This window comes from Mirounga angustirostris, unplaced genomic scaffold, assembly GCF_029215605.1.
Source record: "Mirounga angustirostris isolate CCGP_5_RB_7025 unplaced genomic scaffold, mMirAng1.0.hap1 SCAF_2, whole genome shotgun sequence".
In the NCBI taxonomy this organism is placed as follows: domain Eukaryota; kingdom Metazoa; phylum Chordata; class Mammalia; order Carnivora; family Phocidae; genus Mirounga; species Mirounga angustirostris.
In genome coordinates this window covers 180,345,833-180,368,443 of record NW_026991710.1, presented here as the reverse complement: position 1 = coordinate 180,368,443, position 22,611 = coordinate 180,345,833, and the positions used below count along the sequence as shown (strand labels likewise).

Below are 22,611 nucleotides of genomic sequence, written 5' to 3'. Positions count from 1 at the left end.
ACTTAGGCATTTACTGATTTTTTTTTTTTATTGTAATACATTTTATTTAAAAAAAATTTTTTGTTAACATATGTATTTGTTTCAGGGTACAGGTCTGTGATTCATCAGTCTTACACAATTCACAGCACTCACCATAACACATACCCTCCCCAATGTTTATCACCCAGCCACCCCATCCCTCCCACCCCCCACCACTCCAGCAACCCTCAGTTTGTTTCCTGAGATTGAGTCTTTTATCTTTTTTATCTTTTTTTTTTTACAATAGCATTCATAATGTCCAAAATTGCACTTTTGACAAGGAGAACTCTTTTTTTTTTAAGATTTTTTATTTATTTATTTGAGAGAGAGAGAATGAGAGAGAGCACATGAGAGGGGGGAGGGTCAGAGGGAGAAGCAGACCCCCCGCTGAGCAGGGAGCCCAATGCGGGACTCGATCCAGGGACCCCAGGATCATGACCTGAGCCGAAGGCAGTCGCTTAACCAACTGAGCCACCCAGGCGCCCGACAAGGAGAACTCTTAAGTTACGTTATGAGAAATACATCTTAAAAATGTTAGAATGATTCCAAATTATGAGGGAACAGAGTAATAAATTTTGGAAAACCTTCCCAGAGATCAGAATAAGGAAAATCATTTCCTTTCCACCTCGTTTCCATATATATTGAAGATGGGTGCAGAACAGAGTTAGCGAGTTATTCATTAAGACTCCAATAATCTTCCACATATCACCCTGGTTGTTTTATTCCCAACCCCTACATTTGATGAAAAAACTCCTAACATCTCTGGTTATCAAGAAATGTAGCCTCCTATTACAAGATTTGGACAAAAGTAAAAAAAATATGTGGACATGGCTTTTTAATGGGAAAAAAGAAAGTGTGTAGATAGATTGATCCATCACTGACACTGGATAGGGAAACTTTTGCTCTGAAATGAAGCAAATTGACCATTGAAGGGAATGTTAGCTTTGGATTCATGATAGTATGGCAGAAAATTAAACTGATAAAAGAGGGTATAAGTCAGTATAAACAACAAAAAGGAAGAAATGGATTTGAATTTGATCTATGAGTATGCGGTATGAGTTTGATGGAAGAAAAAATGTTAAGTGTGATAGGCACCCCACTTACAACCACCATCCTGCAATGACAACCAGAGATTTCTTTTGGCCAAACAGTCCCTTGGGAGCCATTGCTGTTATCAAAGGCTCAGTCATGTTTGTGTCTGTGCTAAGGAGGATCAGTATCAGCCAACCCTCCCACCCTCACTTCTGACAGCCTAGGGCGAAACAGGTTCTATATGAGCCCCTCTAAGGATAATATAAACAATACTTTCCCATTACTTGGGAACAATATCAAACTTCACAGGTTCAATGAAATCTTTTTAAGGCATGCATCATCTCTCCACACTCTTTGGATATCTAAGTCAATTAGTAACAGTATTGGCTGTTGCCCCACATGCAAAAAATAATGGTGGGGTCCAATATTTGATTTGTAGGCAGTCTTGACAATTTATAAATTTCTTTGTCTACTTAGTGCATTGGTTAATACATGGGAAGGACCAGATACATGCTTAGCAATTGAATAGAAAACATGGGTGTGAATTAGTTCTGGAATTCAATTTTTAACATAGTATCAATTTGTAGGAGTATGTAATTGGGGGAGACAAACCATGAGAGACTATGGACTCTGAGAAACAAACTGAGGGTTCTAGAGGGGAGGGGGGGTGGGGGGATAGGTTGGCCTGGTGATGGGTATTAAAGAGGGCATGTTCTGCATGGAGCACTGGGTGTTATATGCGAACAATCATGGAACACTACATCAAAAACTAATGATGTAATGTTTGGTGATTAACACAACATAAATAAAATTAAAAAAAAAAAACTGGATATCTTGGCTGACAATTTCTTAAATCTGGGAAGCCTATTTTTTCCCTAAACTCTATTTCATTCTTGAAAACTTAATTTTTCCTCCCTTTAGTTATGCTAATATTGTACTTGGAAGTCAGATTCAGAGTAACAGCCCACATTCTGCAAATTTTATGAGGTTTGAGAATACTATCTTTTTCTTAAAGTGCCTACTGAAAGAATTAAAATTTACCTGACTAGTTTAAATGTTATGGAATCACTTTCCTCCCTCTATAAGTTGGAAAACATGTTTCCTTAACTCTTATAATTGAAAAATCTTGCCATTATTTAATTTTTTTATGAGTCATCAGCTCCTTTTCAGTGTGTGTGTGTGTGTGTATGTATATATACATATATATACTGAAATATATATTTCTATTTTATCTGTATGGTTTTCTTATTTCTCTAGTATCCTTGACTGATTTATAAGATTTTATGTATAATTTACACCGTCCAGTTTTTTTTTTTTTCTTTAGGGGTTAAGGAGGTTTTTGTTTTTGTTTTTGTTTTACTATGGCCAGTTCCTTTAGAAAGAACACTTTCATCGTCTCTAAATAATCAAAGCTCACTTATAATTTCCTCTAATTTGTTTCTAAACTTAACTCCTTTCTTTTAGGGGTCAACCTAGAACTTTCTCAAATTTCTTGCCAGAATGAATGGTTTCTCTCTTTCTAGGCTCCTCAGTTCAGTTTTTTAATATCATTCAAGTCTTCTCTCACTTGCCTATGTTTCTACCTATTTTCCTACATCGCCTGACAGAGATTAATTAAGATACATGTTTCAGTTACCTCACTGGGGCAGATCATCACCATTTTTGTACTGGAAAATATAATTTATCTCCCCATCTACTTTCCTATTATTTGGGGGAACAATTTGGCTCCTCCTCTATTATACAAAGGTGAAAAGTCTTATAGCAAATGAACTACAAGAGAAAAAAGGAAATAAACTGGTAAGTCTATAAGCAAATATACTTTCCTGGATTGTATATTAAGTGTGGAAGCAAATTTCTTATCAAAATAAATAATGGTGATGGAAACATTTTTTTTTTTTTTGGAGATTTATTTATTTGATAGAGAGTATGAGTGGGAGGAGGGGCAAAGGGACAAGCAGACTCCCTGCTGAGCAAAAAGCCCCCATGCAGGCTGATCCCAGGATCCCAAGATCATGACCTAAGCTGAAGTCAGATGCTTAACTGACTGAGCCACCCAGGTGCCCCAGAAATTTTTTTTTATATATATATATATTTTTTATTCTTATGTTAATCCCCATACATTACATCATTAGTTTTAGATGAAGTGTTCCATGATTCATTGTTTGTGCACAACACCCAGTGCTCCATGCAGAACGTACCCTCCTCAATACCCACCACCAGGCTAACCCATCCTCCCACCCCCCTCCCTTCTAGAACCCCCTTTGTTTTTCAGAGTCCACCGTCTCTCATGGTTCATCTACCCCTCCGATTTCCCCCGCTTCACTCTTCCCCTCCCGCTACTCTCTTCTTCTTTTTTTTTTTTTTCTTAACATATATTGCATTATTTGTTTCAGAGGTACAGATCTGAGATTCAACAGTCTTGCATAATTCACAGCGCTTACCAGAGCACATACCCTCCCCAGTGTCTATCACCCAGTCACCCCATCCCTCCCACCCCACCCCCCACTCCAACAACACTCAGTTTGATTCCTGCGATTAAGAATTCCTCATATCAGTGAGGTCATATGATACATGTCTTTCTCTTTTTGACTTATTTCACTCAACATAATACCCTCCAGTTCCATCCATGTCATTGCAAATGGCAAGATCTCATTCCTTTTGATGGCTGCATAATATTCCATTGTATATATATACCACATCTTCTTTATCCATTCATCTGTCGATGGACACCAGAAAATTTTTAACATCGAATATGCTGAGTAGTACATGAGGTTTAGGGTTTGGGGAGCTAGAAAAGAAGAGTATATCTTCCATACTTTTTGGTAGTTTGTAGTTTACTCACGAGATAACCTACAACACAAATAATTGAATAAGAAAATAAGAGGTAATGCGAGGTCACATATTTGATTGAGGCAAATAAGTGGATTAAACCATCACAGTTCTAAGTCCGGAGAGGAGAATAGAGTTTTATTACAAAGATCAAAGCTCTGATACTTTTGCATTATTTTTTAAGACTCTCTGATAAATAATAGTGCAAACTTTTCTGTAAGTTTAAAAATATATTTTTTAATCTAAATTTTGAAGTCAATAGCTCTTATTGATTATTGGGAACTGAACATCTGTGGTATTTAAAAAGGAAGCTTGGAATGTCTGCAATAAAAATTTCGAAATGTTTGCAATTTAAGACAGAATAATCATGAAATATATGCATAAAATGGCAGTCTTTAAGAAGCATTCATCACCATTTAGAGCTGCAGAACAGAATACCTAACTGCTCAGATGCCAGATAATCAGGAATGAGCAAATACTCACTGCTGGGATACCAGATGCATGGGGCAGACAGTCTTAACACAAGGAAGAAAATTGAAAGTGAAAGTTAAGCCAGTAGCTAAAATCATAGATTATATTAAATAAATGATAAAATAGCAAGGTTTAAGATAAAGGTTGTCAGTAAGTGTAAACCATTTTAGCTTCATTTTTTTTTTACAATTTTCTGTAATTTTCCACTTTTTCCATTAAAGCTGTCAAAAAAGATGACCGCAATTTTGTATGAGATCTTCTGCAATTTTCTCATGGCATTGATTAAAACTCAATGGCAAATATTTTGAGCTGCCCCCACATCCACTTGAAAATGGGTCACAATCACAACAAAATAACTGAAATCTTTCTCAAGAAGCAATGTGCTGCCCTTAGGCATTATGGGTGAAGGGAGAATGCACTGATGGAGCACTTCTATTCTGATATTCTTGTGGATCTCCTCTCCCCTCACCATTTTAGATTTTGACGACACAAATTGGATATACTCAGGATGTATGCTAAAGTGAGTGCACTTGAGTTTTGAGAAAGTCCTTGGTAAAGTGAGTGAGTGTGCAGACCACACATCCTTTGAACATAATAGTTTGGTCAAGGTCCAGTGAAGGAGAAGGTCCTGGGCTCACAGTTTGAGGCTATTTGCTTATAAATTATCTGGGAACATATCATAGACAAGAGGGTTTTGGTTTGCTTATAAATTTCCTTCAATTGTCTTTAATCCCCTTATATGAGAAATGACTTTAAAGTAGAGTAAGTCACTCCATTTACTATCTCGAAAACCCTTAAGATTGATTCTATGAAATTTCATTCCAAATTGTCCTATAGTCAAGGGGACTAGCTAGTTAAGCCTTCATCACCATTGACCATTGTGCTGCCTACAAGATCCACTGCACCTACCAGGGAATGAATGGCCCTTGAAAGTCTTTCTCTAAACTTAATGCTTCCCCTGCCCAAATGATGCCACTTCCTGTCTAGCATGAGGTTATGCTAGCTACTCGTGATTTTACCAATACTCTAAGCATTTCCATACCTTTGTACATCTGTTTATTTTTTCCTCTGATTAAAATGTCCTCTTCCTTTCTCTGATAGACTCCTAAAAACTTAAGAATTGAAAACTTCCCCAACCCTCCCATTTTACACTTTGCGTGCCCCTCCTCCCCAAGGAACTGCCCCTTTCTTTCTCTGGGTTTTCCTGCAGTACCTTGTACATATCCCCTTGTTGCCTTATCACAGCAACACTGTTTTGGTTTTATCTCCTCAAGGACAGGGACTGTGCTTGTATTACTGGAACCAAGCTTTGTGACTGACATAGAGTAGAAACACATTAAATAATTAGAGGAAGAAATAATCCAAAAGAAAGGGTCATGGAAGTTTGGGGAAGACAGAACAGAGAAATGAGGACAGAAAGGGAGAAAGAACAAAGAGAGTGAGAGAGGGAGGTAAAAGAAGAGGGGATGGGGGAATTGCATAATTAGAAAATAAGTCGGGGCACCTGGGTGGCTCAGACGGCTGGGCATCTGACTCTTGACCTCAGCTCAGGTTTTGATCTCAGGGTCATGGGTTCAAGCCCTGTGTTGGGCTCCTCACTGGGCATGGAGCCTACTTACAAAAAAAAAAAAATCTCCAACCATCTGAGTAAACCAAACATGTCACTAATAAAAAATAAAAATTCAAACTGTGTTAATTTGTGGAGTATAGTAATCAGAAAGTAGTAGATATTTATAAGAAAGATCAGATAGGTGAAACTTAGCCAATAAATATGGAATGGATTCTATGAAATTTCATTCCAGATTGTCCTGTAGTCACAGGGACTAACTAGTTAAGCCTCTGTCAATATTAACCTACTTTTATTGGAATGAAAAATGAAAATCAGACAGCTGTCATCAACTAGAGGTGAAGATGAAACATCAATTTATCTGATCCTGAAATAAACATTTTGGAAAAACATCTGCAAAACTTCTATCTATGACCATCATGAAAGGACTAGTGACATTTTCTAAGCTTGGTATTTTTTAGAATTTACTGGCAGATTAGAGTGATAATGATAGAAATAATATGGTATGAAAAAGAAAGGGAGAAAAAGGCAAAGATACTTTACCTGAATATATGCACATCTATAAATTAAGTCTATTTGAAGTGATTGTCTATATCACTGCTCTCCATTAACTTAAAGAAAACAAATAATAGGGCGCCTGGGTGGCTCAGTTGGTTAAGCGACTGCCTTCGGCTCAGGTCATGATCCTGGAGTCCCGGGATCGAGTCCCGCATCAGGCTCCCTGCTCGGCGGGGAGTCTGCTTCTCCCGCTGATCCTCCCCCTCTCATGCTCTCTGTCTCCCATTCTCTCTCTCAGATAAATAAATTAAAGAAAAAAAGAAAAATAATTTTCACATGGAAACAATTCATATATTTGAGAAAATCTTTACCATTTTAACAGAAAAGCATATAAAAACACAAGATCCAAGGCAGATTGTCACGTGCCTATAAAAAAGCTTCCAACTTCAGAATCCATCCCAATGAGGGGACGAAAGGGAGGGTTAGGCTGAATAATTTATATCATCAAATAATCTAAGCACCTCATTTTGTCAATCCCAACTGCCTCTTCACCAATCTCATTCATGGCCTACTCACAAATAAAAAAAATTGATGGACTGGAATTCTCTCATTTTTATTTCCCTATTCTCTCCATGCTGCTGCTAATACAAAATGAAAGAGTCCTAAAGAGCATGGTGGTGGGGCGCCTGGGTGGCTCAGTCGGTTAAGTGTCTGCCTTCAGCGCAGGTCATAATCCCAGGATCCTGGGATTGAGCCCCGTGTGGGGCTCCCTGCTCAGCGGAGAGGCTGCTTCTCCCTCTCCCTCTGCTGCTCCCCCTGCTTGTGTACTCTCTCTGTCAAATAAATAAATAAAATCTTATAAAAAAAAAAAAAAAGCATGGTGGTGGGGCGCCTGGGTGGCTCAGTCGGTTAAGTGTCTGCCTTCAGCGCAGGTCATAATCCCAGGATCCTGGGATTGAGCCCCGCGTGGGGCTCCCTGCTCAGTGGAGAGGCTGCTTCTCCCTCTCCCTCTGCTGCTCCCCCTGCTTGTGTACTCTCTCTGTCAAATAAATAAATAAAATCTTATATAAAAAACAAAGAGCATGGTGGTGTAGGTGAGGGAACCTTCTCAAACCACAGAAATAGATAATTAGACCCTGAATAAAGGGCTTTCTGACCTCCCATTGAGGTCTTGAAACCTCCTGGGGTTGAATTTCAAGGTTTTATTGCCTATTTCTTCTTGGCAGTGGCACAGTTAAAGGCGTGGAGAAGGAAATGCCATTTGGCTACAGCATTAGCGGAAAGAACGTGGTGAGATGCTCCAGGGGAAAAACCGCTTCTTGGTGAGTGCCTGGCATATTTAGTACTCAGAATTAGTGATAAATGGATCGATTAATGACTGGGAGGCAGTGAGCAGGAATAGGAATTGTATTCACTCTTTGCACAGCCTCTAACTGGTTATGTGAATATGAATGTGCCATGTCATTTGATTATCAGCTTTCTCATCTAAGAAGTGATAACAGAAATATGAGTTCTGGCTAATGAACAAGCTATCCTGAGCTTCACAAGACATAATGAATGTGAAAGTACTTTTTAAACTTACCCATTAAACTTACCCAGCTGGATTGGCTCGGTACTTAATGGAACCATATTAATGCTCTGGTAAAGCCAGCTTTGGGACATCTTCACCTGTTCCTAATTTGTATATAGGTCTGTTAGAAATTGCCTGATGCACCAATTTCTCACAATTTTGAGACATGTGCCTTATTTCCCTCCTCTCTGGTCTTTGAAGCCCTAACATTAAATGGGCTCTAAACTCTCAGCAAATCCTTGATAAGTAATTTTTGGGTCCTGCCCTAGACCTGGTCTAGCTATGGGTCTTCTCTCTATCCTAACCCTCAAAGCTGATTCAAGTCTCAGACCTCTTTTTGCATGTACAATGTTGAACTAGCCTCCACTTGCTGCATTATTGCTCACAAATAGGTCCTCCAGACCCTGGGTCTCAAAGCTGAGCTAACCCTCTTAGCTTAGTAGAGAATATTGAAATCCAGAAGCTACTTCCCATTGCATCTGAGGTGGCTGATTTGTAAAGCCTCAGATTTTTTAATTAAAAAAAATAGTTGTGGGGTGCCTGGGTGGCTCAGTCGATTAAGTGTCTGACTTCAGCTCGAGTCATGATCTGAGGGTCCTGGGGCCAAGCCCCGCATCAGGCTCCCTGCTCAGCAGGGAGCCTGCTTCTCTCTCCTCTCTCTCCCCTCCCCCTCCTTCTGCTTGTGCACACTTGCTCTCTTCTCAAATAAATTAAATCTTTTTTAAAAAAATACCTACTTGGGCGCCTGGGTGGCTCAGTTGGTTAAGCGACTGCCTTCGGCTCAGGTCATGATCCTGGAGTCCCGGGATCGAGTCCCGCATCGGGCTCCCTGCTCAGCAGGGAGTCTGCTTCTCCCTCTCCCGCTCCCCCCTCTTGTGCTCTTTCTCTCTCTCACTCTCTCTCTCAAATAAATAAATAAAATCTTAAAAAAAATTATTAAAAAAATACCTACTTTTGAATGGGTATCTGCAAAGTCAAAAATGTTTTCAAAAATACACACACAAAAAATCTAATTTTATTCTTATTCCTATCATCTTACCCTGTCCCCCAATGGAGCAAACATTTGAAAAAAATTTTGAAAGAGATCTAGGGTGCCTGGGTGGCTCAGTCAGTTAGATGTCTGCCTTGGGGTCAGGTTGTGATCCTGGGGTCCTGGGATCGGGCCCCGTGTCATGCTCCCTGCTCAGTGGGGAGTCTGCTTCTCCCTCTGCCTCTCCCCCCGGCTTGTGCTTTCTTTCTCACTCACTCTTCCTCAAATGAATGAATGAAATCTTTTTTTTTTTTTAAAGGAACAAGATCTATATACTGATAGTCCTATACTAATAGCTCTATATTGCTGAGTGAAAATTTATGGGAACTGTGTAGTATATGACTTTCATGTAAGACTCTGAGGAAAGTAAGAATTTGTGTGCATATCTTCATATTTGTCTGTATTTGAACAGGAACACCGGAAAGGTAAACAACTAAAAAAAAATTATCAATTTCTGCAAAACAGAAGTTAAAAATCTCAAAATACAGTTTGATTTGTTTATTTCCCTCTGGAATTCTCTCCGGTGTTTTATAAGACTGTTTCCCTGGCAGAAACGTTTATGATCTTTTTTTTTTTCCACTTCTCCAACAGATTTATTTTGAAAGGAATGGATTTTGAGGAGAAAAAACATGGGGTAGAGGTATGGAATAGAAAATAAATACAAATGTAAGCTGTTTTGCTGATTGTTTTATAACCACAACAAATTTGTACAGAGAATGCCCTGTACAAAACAACACAATAAAGGTTCAAAGATCGAGGTGTTCCCCTAGGCAAGGCTGAAGATTTCAGTCTTTGGTATTTGGAATTTAGGCTGCAGTCCTCGGTTTTGGATGGATCACTGGGTGTTTGACACAGTCCATGCTTTTAACCAGATTTGAACAGAAGAATGGCCACTTGGCCCAGGTAGAAGCAGACGGAGTGTTTGGTTTCATGGGTCACATAACTACCGAAGTTCCTCCCCACGATGCAGTACAGGTGGGGTTGTACTTCTTATCAAACTCCTTTTTAATATGGGCCGCAATGTCCTTCTCTATGTTATATTTCTCCAACGCCTGAGTCGCACACTCCACCGAGTCCTGTTGCATCTCCTCTGACATATCGACGTTTTTGATCACGGCCTTTCGGTCGCACATGGTTACCGAGGAGCAGGGGACGGCCAACTGCAATGGTCTCCTGGGGGAGGGGCTGGTGACACTCCATTCCTTGATGGAATATCACTTCTATCTGTGCATAACTTTCTTCTATGTTCTTTTACATAGTCTGCCTTAGGACTGTTAAAATAGCTACCACATCTTATTTTTGTGTATGTCTGCTTTTCATGTAAATGTCCACTTATATGGACCCCAAAGAATCGGGACAAATATCAGCCAGGGTACTAGAACAGGGTTCTGGGTGTCATCCCTGTGTCAGGGTGTCCAGGAGCTCCCCAGTGAGAGGACAGGAGGCCAGAATGTAGGGATGTGTTATTTCTTTTTTATGTACTTTTAAATCATTTATTAGTTTGGTTTGGGGGTCTTTCTTTTATGGTACTTATGTTTCTCAGATGTTTAGATAATTAGTCCCTTGAACTAATATTCCCTTGGAAGAAGCTCATGATGTGTTGTTGGAACTGGTCAGGAGGAAACGGGGTGAGGTGAAAATGCAACTCCTAGCTTCTACCCTTTCTGCCTATTTAAAGATTGGGGTGGCATTTGCTGGAGGGCAGAGAGTTGCTGATCCTCAGTAGAGTTCTATCACTTCTCCATCACACTTTCCCTCCCACCAACCCATCTTGTCTTTTAAAGAATCTCTCAATACCTCCATTTTAGGCACTGCTCTTTTAGAAGAACTACCCTGGGTTTATTTATCTAGATGTGGTAGACGAAGAAGAATCCATGGTGTTCAGCCAATTAACACAATATAAAAGTCTTATAATCTGCTCATTAGCCAGCATGTCCTTGATGTCACCTTGGTGACACCAGTCAACACCAAACTGTGCCTGATGCTCTTCTGCCTCCCAATATTGCTGGAACAATAAATGATCCAACCAGGGCACAATCCAAAGAGCTGCCAAGGGGCTCTATTTGGCACCCATTCCTTTCTACCCAGACCATTACTTCCTGAACTTACATCAGGACAGAGTCGCTATCTAGATGCTTAGCGGTTTCTTGCAGCTTAAATATTAGGGTCTGGGATCAATCAAATATTCCCTTGCTTCTGTGGTCCTATCTGTAGGATCATGTTTGGGGGTGGGAATCAGCAGCTATCCATTCACCATTTTATCCTGTAGTGGACCTTCGTCTCTTCCCACCCATTCTGCACAGTTTACAGTGAACTTCATAGTGTTTATCCTAGAATCATGGTAGAACATATTTTTGAAAACCTCCAGCCTTGATTGCATTTATAATAGATAGATGCAATTTAGACACACAGGATTCTTGAAACTTGAGACCATATACAATTGATTATTATGTTTTCCCAAATATCTGCCAAAGTGCTTTGAGCTTAGTAAGTGCACGAACTAAGTTATTTGATTTAATGGACATTTTCAACATAACTGAAATTCAGAAGGATAGCTTTTGTATAAGGACAGGGATATGGAAATGCATGCCCTCTAGGTTATTTTGCATATGAGAGAGATATTCTCTCTCTATCATGTGGTATCTGAATGAAGTGTTTCCGTGGATATTATATCTTGAATTATCTCTATTTCATTAGTTTTAAAAGCCCAAAGAAGACATCCAGTGTAAACCTCCTTTATTGCAATGCTTGAGAGCTATACTCTGTTTTCTTTATGTTCTAAAACATAACCTCACCACACATTGAGCCCAGAAAATGAAAGTCATAAACTCAGCTTTTAGAGAAGAGGTAATATTATCTATTGTTAAAATCCTAGGTTTTAAGACACAGTTATTTTGCAATCATATTTTTACTTTAAGAATAGCCAGTAAGGGGAATTTCAAGATATCAACCCACGATAATGGATTAAAAATGGGATGTGAGAGAAAAAGCAGAATCTAGGATAATTCCAATGTTGGGGCCATTTAGAATATATATATATATATATATTTTAAATTACTGATCACCCATGCATCTGGTGGCAAACCTCCAGGTTGGAGAGGGTGAACAACTAACAGAGTTGCTGGTGGAACTCTAACACCTATCATTTCCAGGGAATCAAATCTTTATTGACAACTATGAGTACTTTCTTGCCAATACTCTAAAGTCCCCTGATACTTAGTCCTTTATTCACACTGGTCTTTCCATCCCCAATATGTACAAGACCAACTACATATTTTTGTTGCTGGTAGCTGGGTAGCTAAATACAGCTAGAGAAAATCATATAAGATGCGTGGATACCATCCTAAATGCAGAATTGTTGGCTCTCAAAACTGTTTACTATATTTCTTTAGCTAACTCAATTTCATGCTCCCTGCTACGACAATTAGAAAACTTTCTATAATTTTTTCCAACTGGCCTACCATCATCCCTTGCCAGAACTACGGCCTCCTAACCTATCTTCCCAATGGTCCTCTTGCTCTTCTCAAATAACTCTTCATGAACAGCCAGAGTGAACTTTAGGGTTGGTTTTTTTTTAACCTTATTAAAGTATAACCTACATGTACAAAAGTCCACATATCATAAATGTGCAGCTTCATAAATTTTCACAAACTGAAAAGTCCCAGATAATCATTACCCAGTCAAGAAACAGAATATTGCTGGCACACAGAAGCTTGCCTTGTTCTCTCTTCTGGTCACTATCCTGCCCCGAAGAGCATATACTTTTGTGATGTCCACCATTATATTTAATTTTGTCTGTGTTTGCTTTATATAAATGGAACAGAGACTATATTCTTTATTGGCTGGCTTTTTTTCACTGGAAATTATGATTATAAAATTAATCCATGTTGTGTATAGTTGTTGTATGTATTCTGTTGTGTGCATACATACACCTTAGCTACCCATAAATGCCCATTTATATTTCGGGCATTTGGTTAGTTTCCAGTTGAAATCTGTCACACAGTCGTGCTGAGATCCACATTTCTGTTGGTAACTTTTTATGAACATTTGTGTACTTTGCTATTACATATGTACCTAAAAGTGAACTAGATATAATGTATCTATTTACTTTTTCTATATACTTCCAAATAGTTTACCAAAGTTTTGTACTAATTTACACTAACAACAGCATGTAAATGAGAGTTGGAGTTGCTTTCAAGTATCTTTCAGCACTTTTTATTATCCATTATTTTTTTGTAAACCATTCTTGAAGATGTGTAGTTGACTTTTATTATGGTTTCAATTTGCACTTCCTTGAAAACAAATGAAGTTGAGCAGATTTTTATATGTTTATTGGACATTTGAATATCTTCTTTTGTGAACTTTCCATTTGTTATTGGTTAACTGGCTTTTCTTATTGATTTGGAGGAGTTCTTCATATGTTACGAATATGAATTCTTTGTCAGACATATGTACTGAAAATATCTGCACTCACTCTATCCATTGCCTTTTCAATCTCTAAATTGTGACTTTTTAGGAATAATTTCTCAATTTTAATATAGTGCACTGTATCATTTTTACGGTAAATATTTTATGTGTCCTTTAAAAGAAATATTGGCCTACTCCAAAATCACAATTTTTTTTCCTCTGAGTGCTTTGTTGTTTTACCGGTTACATTTAGATCTACAAATTATCTAGAATTGACTTTTATGTTTGGTGTGAGGTAAGGGTCAAGATAAATTTTCCATATGGATATCAAATTATTCAGCACTGGGGCGTCTGGGTGGCTCATTCGTTAAGCATCTGCCTTCGTCTCAGGTCATGATCCCAGGGTCCTGGGATCAAGCCCCACATGGGGCTCCCTGCTCCGCGAGAGGCCTGCTTCTCCCTCTCCCTCTCCCCCTCTGGTGTTCCCTCTCTCGCTGTGTCTCTCTCTGTCAAATAAATAAATGAAACCTTTAAAAAAAATTATTTAGCACCATTTATTGAAAAAAACCAAACTTTCCTCCCTTGCACTGAAATATAATCTTTGTCATAAATTAGATTACCATATATGTGTGGGTCTATTTGTTTCCCACATTTGGCTTATCTGTTTTGGATCTAATACTACATTGTCTTAATCATCATGCTTTATAATAGGTTTGATTCTTAATACTTGGTACTATAAGTATTCCAGCTGTTAATTCTTCAAGGTTGAAGGTCTCTTTTTAGTCCTTTGCATTTCTAAATAAATTTTAGAATTGATCCATCAATTTCTTTAGGACAAAGATCTGGAATTTTGATTGGGACTACATTGAATCTATTGAGTACTTTTTGGAGAAGTAATACTGAATCTCCTGCTATAGAAACATGGTATATTCCTTCATTTATTTATGCTACTTTAATTTTTCTCAATAGTGTTTTGCAGTGTTAAGTAAAAATGTCTTGCACATCCTCTGCTGGATTTATCCCTAAGTATTTGATTTTTAAAAATGTTATCATTAGTGGTTTCATTTTATAGTTTCCTCTTCTCTTTGTAGCTGACATATAGAAATACAATGTTTTTTTTTTTATGTATTGACATATGCTATAACCTTGCTAAATTCTTTTATTCTAATATTGTGTCTGTACATTCTTTTGGATTTTTCAAGCACTCCGTCATGTTATCTGTAAATAGTGACAGATGAATTTCTTCTTTTCCAATTCTAATGCCTATTATTTCATTTTCTTGCCATATAGTACTGAGATCTCCAGTATAATGTTAAATAGAAGTGGTGATCGAGGGCATTCTTGTCTCATTCCTGATCTCAGTGAAAAGTTTTTAATGTTTTACCATTGATTATGTTGCCCACTAAAGAACTTTGTAGTGTTATTAAGGATCTTCTTTTCTATTTCAAATTTGTTTTTATCATGAATTGGTTGTGAATTTTATTAAATGTATTTTCTATGTTGATCAAGATTTTTTCTTATGATGTAAACTTGATTAATTACATTAATTTTCTAATCTCTCATGGCCCTTGCATATTTGAAATAAATCCCTCTTGCCCCTGATATATTTACTATCCTTTCGATATTGCTAGATTCAGTTGGCTAATACTTTGTTAAGGATTTTATGTAAAGTATCTTTGCCAAATTATTTTTTTATTATTATTTATTTATTTATTTTTAGAGAGAGAATCAAGCCCTACATGGGGCTCAATCTCACAACCCTGAAATCATGACCTGACCTGAAGTCAAAAGTTAGAGGCTTAACTGACTGAGCCACCCAGGCACCACAATAAATTCTTTTTTAAATTGAAGTATAATTGACATATTATATTGATTTCAGGTGTACAACATAGTGATTTGACATTTATATAAGCTATGAAATGATCACCGTACAAGGCTAATACATCTCTCACCATACAACATTAATACAGTATTATGTCTATATTCCTCATACTGTCTATCATATCCCTATGACTTATTTATTTTATAGTTAGAAGTTTGTACCTCTTGATACCCTTCACTCATTTAGCCCAACTTCCAACTCCCTCCCCCCGCTTTCTGGCAACCATCAATCTGTTCTCTGTATCTATGAATCTGGTTTTTGTTTTGTTTGTTCTTTTTTGGCATATTTTTATTAAGTTTTTAATTTTAATTCTAGTATTCTTAAAATACAGTGTTATGTTAGACTCAGGTGTACAATGTAGTGATTCACTAATTCTGTACATCACACAGTGCTCATCATAAGTGTACTCTCTTAATCCCCATCACCTATTTTACCCATACCCTCACCCAGCTCTGCTCAAGTGACCATCAGTTTGTTCTCGTAGTTAAGAGTCTGTTCCTCAGTTTGCCTCTTCCCGCCCCCCCTTATTTATTTTTTTTACCACTTTGCTCATTTGTTTCTTAAATTCCACATATGAGTGAAATCATATAGTATTTATCTTTCTCTGACTGACTTATTTCACTTAGCATTATATTCTCTAGCTCCACCCATGTTGTTGCAAATGGCAAGATCTCATTCTTTCTTGGGACTGATACACACACACACACCATATCTTTTTTTATTCATTCATCTATCAATGGATATGGGTTACTTCCATAATTTGGCTATTATAAATAATGCTGCAATAAACACAGGGGTGCCTGCATCCCATTAGATTAGTGTTTTTGTATTTTTGGGGTAGATACTCAGTAGTGCAATTACTGGGCCATAGGGTAGTTCTATTTTTAACTTTTTGAGGCACCTCCATACTGTTTTTCACAGTAGCTCTACCAGTTTGCATTCCCACTAACAGTGCATGAATGTTCCTTTTTCTCCATGTCCTCACCGACACCTGTTTCTTGTGTTGTTGATTTTAACCATTCTGACAGGTGCAAGGTGATGTATCATTGTAGTTTTGATTTGCATTTCCTTGATGATGAGTGATGCTGAGCATCTTTTCATGTGTCTAGTGGCCATCATTTATTTTGTTTTTAAGATTCCACATATAAGTAAAATCATATGGCATTTGTCTTTCTTTGTCTAACTTATTTCACTTAGTATAATACACTCAAAGTCCATCCATGTTGCTGCAAATGGCACGACTTCATTTGTTTTATGACTAAGTAATATTCTATTATATATATAGAAATATATAATATACAGACAGGGATATTCCTCACAGGTGTGAGGCAATATCTCATTATGGTTTTGATTTGCATTTCCCCGATGATTAGCGATATTGAACATCTTTTCATCTTTTCATATATGCCTGTTGGCCATATGTTTGTCTTCTTTCAAAAAATGTCTATTCAGATCTTCTGCCCATTTTTTAATTGGACTTTTTTGCTGTTGAGTTGTAGGAGTTCTTTATATGTTTTGGATGTTAGCCTGCTGAATTCTTTAATTAAGGTTATGCTGGTCTCATATAAAATAATTAGCAATTATTATTATTTTTCCTGTTCTCTAGAAGAGTTTGTGTGATATTACTACTAACACTTTCTCATATGTATGGAAGAATTCATCAGTAAAGCCATTGGGCTTAGAGTTTTCACTGTGGGAAGTATTTTAAATAATACATTCAATTTCTTTAGTAGAAAGAAATTTTCAATTTCCTATTTCTTTTGTGACCGACTGTAATTTGTATTTTTCAAGGAGTTTGGCCATCTTATTTATGTTCTCAAATTATCAACACAAAGTATTTATAATATTTATAATTGTGGGGTATAGATGTGAGAGATTCTAAAAATGAAACTGTATCGTTTCTCTGCTTAAAAATTTCAGTAATATTTCTGGCTCTTAGTTAAGAGTACTGTTGGGGTTTTGGTTTTTTTTTAACATTTTATTTATTTATTTTACTTGAGAGAGAGTGAGTGAGGGGAAGGGCAGAGGGAGAAGGAGAGAAAGAATCTCTAGCAGACTCCCCGCTGAGCATGGAGCCCAATGTGAGGCTTGATCTCAGGACCTTGAGATCATGACCTGAGCCGAAACTAAGAGTTGGAAGCTTAACCGACTGAGCTACCCAGGCACCCCGAAGATTGTAGTGTTAATTTTGTCCAAAAGACTATGCCTAACACCACCCTAATTCTTTCCTTGATCTTTTCTGGTGCTATTCTCTTTCCTCTGCTCACTACTTTCTAGTCAAAATAAGTTTTGCCAGTTTCTTAAACATCATATTCTTTATCCCATCATAGGGTCCTGGAACATTCTTTTTCTTTACCAGCAGTTTTTTCTTATACCACTCCTTTTATGTAGTCAGTACTTACAGTTCTCTTTCAGGGCTCATTTCAAGTATCACTTATTCAAAGAAGTATTTAACACACTTACAAGTCCTTCGCTTCACCAATGAACCAAAAAATCTGGAGTTGCTTCCTAGAATTTGAGTTTTTAATTTTCTTCAGGTATTTCTTAAGTATTTTGAAGTGCTTAGTGCTTGAACAGAGTAAAGCATACTCAAATTAGAATGGGATGGTTACTAATATTGGACATGGGGGAAAGTGAGATACCTTATTTGTAGGGTAAAGAAACATTTTCTATGTGCTTTCAGGGCTCTCTCTCTTTTTTTTTTTAAGATTTTATTTATTTATTTGACAGAGAGATAGCGAGAGCAGGAACACAAGCAGGGGGAGTGAGAGAGGGAGAAGTAGGCTTCCCGCCGAGCAGGGAGCCCGATGTAGGACTCGATCCCAGGACCCTGGGATCATGACCTGAGCCAAAGGCAGACGCTTAATGACTGAGCCACCCAGGTGCCCTCTCTCTCTTTTTTTAACCCATTGAGTTATTCCTTTCAGTTTTTTACTAATGAACACTGGGTCATAGGGAATCTGACACGAGGAGTAGAACATACACAATTCATTTAGGATCTTTGAGATGTATATAATATGCTGGAAAGAACACTACCTTTAGATTAATGAGAACAACTCTGCACCAATAACCTTACTTTGCCAGTCTTACAGGATCATTGTTAGGGTAAAATGAAAAAAAAAAAGTGTGAATAAACTTTGTAAATTACAAATTTAAAGATCAGCCATAGATGGATAAACCATAAAAATCTAACGTTTCTTGAAACTTAAAGAGAGCTGAGATTGCAGAACAGTCAAATTGCCTGAAGTCTAAGGAAAGACAGGACACATTCAAGGAGACCAAGTGAGGAATCACACCTGTTTGTAGATTCTTCTCCATGGACCCATTAGGTACTCAAAAGAAAGACTGAGGACAGAGTGAGACTCAGAGTTTCCTTCCTGGTGTATATCTGGAGGGGTGAAGCAGCCTCTAAAGGAAAGACATGAAGGCCTGAATGGATCCTTCTTACCTATGCATCTCCCTAGCAATGGAACTTCTCAACCGAGCTCACCTAGATCAGCTCACCTCCAGCTGACTGGGCTCTGTGGCCAGGAGGTGATTAATTGTAGCATTGGATATGTGATATAATAATACCAAAGAAAAAGTCTTTATCCCTGGTTCCTGGCACCGAGCTTCAAAAACCCTTGAAATTTCCTAAGTGATAGAAATGTGTCTTTTGTTATTCAGAACTAGTCCATTTTAACCATACCTGAGTTTATGCTAATTAGGTAACTCATGGTGGGTCCCTAGATAGCTTTAGGATGGGGGTGCTCACCAGAAAGACAAACAACATGGTTAGAGAACTGAAAGTATCAGCCCCAACTCCCACCTCCATGTACAGGGGAGGAACTGTATATTGAATTTAATCTCCAAGAAGCAAAGACTTATTTCATGCTTATATAATAAAGTCCCATATAAAACTGTGGGCATCAAGGTTCAGTGGAGCTTCCAGATTGGTGAGCACATTGTGCTGGGCAGGTGACATGGCTGAATTTCACATGGAGAAGGTTTAGAAGCTCTGTTTACCCCTCTCTCTGTGTTTCTTTTACTTGGCTGTTCATGGGCTGTAATTTTTATAATAAAACTATAATCATAAATAGAGCTCTTTTAGTGAGTCCTGTGAATTCTTCCAGAAATTATTGAACTTGAAGGATGGCTGAGGGAACTCGTGAATTTGTAGCCAGTTTGGACAGAAGTACAGGTAAAAGCTGGTACTGTGGATTAAATTGTGCCGCCCCCATTCATATATTGAAGATCTACCCCCTAACATTACAGTATATGGAGAAGGGTAGAGAGTTGGGTTTAGATGAGGTCATGAAGGTGAGCCTCTATGATGGGGTGAGTACTCTTATAGAAAAGACACTGGGGTGCCTGGGTGGCTCAGTCTGTTAAGCCCCTGCCTTCTGCTTGGGTCATGATCCCAGGGTTCTGGGATCAAGCCCTGTGTCGTGTCGGGCTCCCTGCTGAGCAGGGAGTCTGCTTCTCCCTCTTCATCTGTGTCCTCTCTCTCTCTCTCTCTCACTCTCTCTCAAGTAAATAAATAATCTTAAAAAAAAAAAAAAAGGAAAGAAAAGACATTGGAGTCATGGGTTCTATTTCTCCGATTGTCTTTCTCCCCACACCTTTGGATCACATGAAGATCTGTGAACGGAGAAGAGAGCTCTCACCAGCAACCAAAGTTGGCTGTCATATTTATCTCAAACTTTCCAGCCCCCAGAACTGTGAGAAAATAAACTTCTGTTAAGACACTCAGTTCATGTCATTGTGTCATGGCAGCCTGAGCCAACTAGGACTCCTGAGGACCCCAGTTGCTGCTGGTGTCGAAAGTAAGGAAAGTCTTGTAAAAACACTGTGCCCTTGACTTGGGAGACTTTCACTACTTCTGAGTAGTTAGCATCAGAATTTAATTAAACTGCAACACATACAGTACATGTCAGAGAATTGATGATGAACTATAGTATCAAAAGTGTGAGAAACTCATGGTGCCTTTCTCTAAGATTTCTGAGGTATAAAACAGGGTAACCAATGACATTTGGTCTCTGAACTCACCATCTGCTAAAGGATAAATATTTGTAACTTTCAGACTGCTTCAGATTCCATGGTCTGCATCCTCAGTTCCATCCCTAACATGTAAAACAATGCTGGCACATAGTAGATGCTCAGTAAATACTTGGGGAATAAATGAGTGAGTGAACCAAGAGCCTTTTTCCAGAAGACCGGAATTTAAGTGCCATTAGTTTTTCAATGAGGGAAATTTTGAAATTTTGAAATTTTTCTAAAATAGATTATATCCTTGCAGGTTAGATTTAACCCAGATGTTATATGGGGTATTCTCAGTTCATTAAATCTAGCTGGGATTTTCTTTTTTTCTTTTTTAAAGATTTTATTTATTTATTTGACAGACAGAGAGAGAAAGCACAAGTAGGCAGAGCGGCAGGCAGATGGAGAGGGAGAAGCAGGCTCCTGGCTGAGCAGGGAGCCTGATGCGGGACTCGATCCCAGACCCTGGGATCATGACCTGAGCCGAAGGCAGTTGCTTAACCAACTGAGCCACCCAGGCGCCCCTAGCTAGGATTTTCAAAATACCATAGGTGCTTTTTGTTTTTATCTTGCACTGACTTTTATGCAAAACTTATTCCTGTTTATCAGTACACACACATATATGCACACTCTCTCATATCAAGCATTTTGTAAACTTAGTAACTTATAACAGATTTGGGGGTTGAGGTAAGTGGGAGCACCTGATACAGATTATTCTTTTCCTCCTGTGCTCCTCCAGATTCTCCTTGCTCTGAAGTCCTAACACCAGGTCATGCCCACACCCTGCAGAGACTCATTTACCCAAGTGGGCTAATCAAGGCATTTCCAAACAAAGGCAGCTTGATGCCTGAGTCACTTTTTCCTACCAGCTATGAGAACTCAATTTTCTCTCTCATTACATTCTCCTGCAAGCAAAACAGTTATAGCTTCTAGCAAATTTATTTCATAAATTCTCTCCCTGAAACTTAGGTGAGTAAAAGAAAAGAAACACAATGACAAACAGGTCCACTTAGTTGGCCCAGCCTCTCTCCTTTCTTTCTAATCTAGGGCTGTGCAGGGCTCCTCCGTGAGGTCCCAGAAGAGTATCATTTCCAGATATTTTCCTGTTGTTTACTACCTTCCTCTTTGGGCATTAATTACCCATATGGGTGCTCCTCTGTATTCCAACCCAGCAACTAGCTCCCCAGCTCCCTGAAGCAACATTAGTGCTTGCGGCCCCAAGTATGGGCAAGCATTGTCCTGCTGTATTTGATTCAAACAAGAGCACCTTTAGACTTTTTTGTAAAGATTTATTTATTAGAGAGAGAGTGCACGAGTTGGGGGCAGGGGCAGAGGGAGAGAATCTTTAAGCAGACTCTCCGCTGGGGGTGGAGCCAGAGTGGGCTTGGCCCCATGACCCATGAGATCATAACCTGAGCCCAAACCAAGAGTCCATCGCTCAACCGACCCAGTCACCCAGGCGCCCCCTGAGTGCCTTTAGATTTAATAAAAAGACAAAACTAAAGACTGATTCCCATCCAGGGTCTTTGGACACACTATTTCCATTCACAAACAAGACCCAAACCCCTTTTGTCCAACCTCCACATACGAGGGAAATGTATCAGGAATGTGAGCCTCCAGCCCAACGGGGCCAGCAAAGCCCACTCTCCCTGACCTCATCTGGAGTTTCTAACCTCGCCAATTCAAGATCATGGTGGAGGGCTACCACAGCAGCCCCATCTTCTCTGTGACCAGAGCCCTTGGTAATACTGTGCTTTCCTTACATCTGCCCTATACAAGCTGTAGCCTACTGGATGCCAGCGTATGTGTGTCCACGGTTCCTAAACATTCTATATCTCGTACTATTCTCTATACGAAAGGCAAATTGATGGGCATAATCTCTCATGGGGTCCCAGGGCTTATTCAAGGGGATTGTCTGACTAGAGGTGGACACCTCCTTCCTTCCACTACCTATGGGCTTATCTGTTGCATATTTAACTTCCAGAGGCTTTATGCACCCAACACATCTAGACCCAGCTCTACACTAGGTCTTCACCGGATGGAAGTTCATGCTGCTTCCTTTTCTTCTGCCTCCTGAGATGACTTTCCTAATCATGAGTCTACATGTGGCTTGTTATAAAAGTTTAATTTTAAATGTTTTAAACACATAGCAATCTTTTTTCCCACCTGTAAGAGAGAGTATCTAGTATCTAAGTCCCTGTGCTTCTCCATATCATTGATACTGGTAGGAATATGGTCAGGCATTCTGTTCAGAAAGAGATCCGTATTTTGCTAAATTTGTCACCACA

The 22,611-nt window shown here is 38.7% G+C and overlaps 1 long non-coding RNA gene and 1 pseudogene across 2 annotated transcripts in view; both read right to left on the bottom strand.

The window, feature by feature from the left end:
- LOC123847887 (uncharacterized) overlaps positions 1–22,611 on the bottom strand; it is a 63,133-nt gene that overhangs the window by 8,506 nt on the left and 32,016 nt on the right. The gene's annotated exons all lie outside the window — the stretch shown is intronic.
- On the bottom strand, positions 9,593–10,231 carry LOC123847884 (dynein light chain 1, cytoplasmic-like; annotated as a pseudogene). Its single transcript, XR_006791627.3, has one exon. The product of XR_006791627.3 is annotated as a dynein light chain 1, cytoplasmic-like (transcript).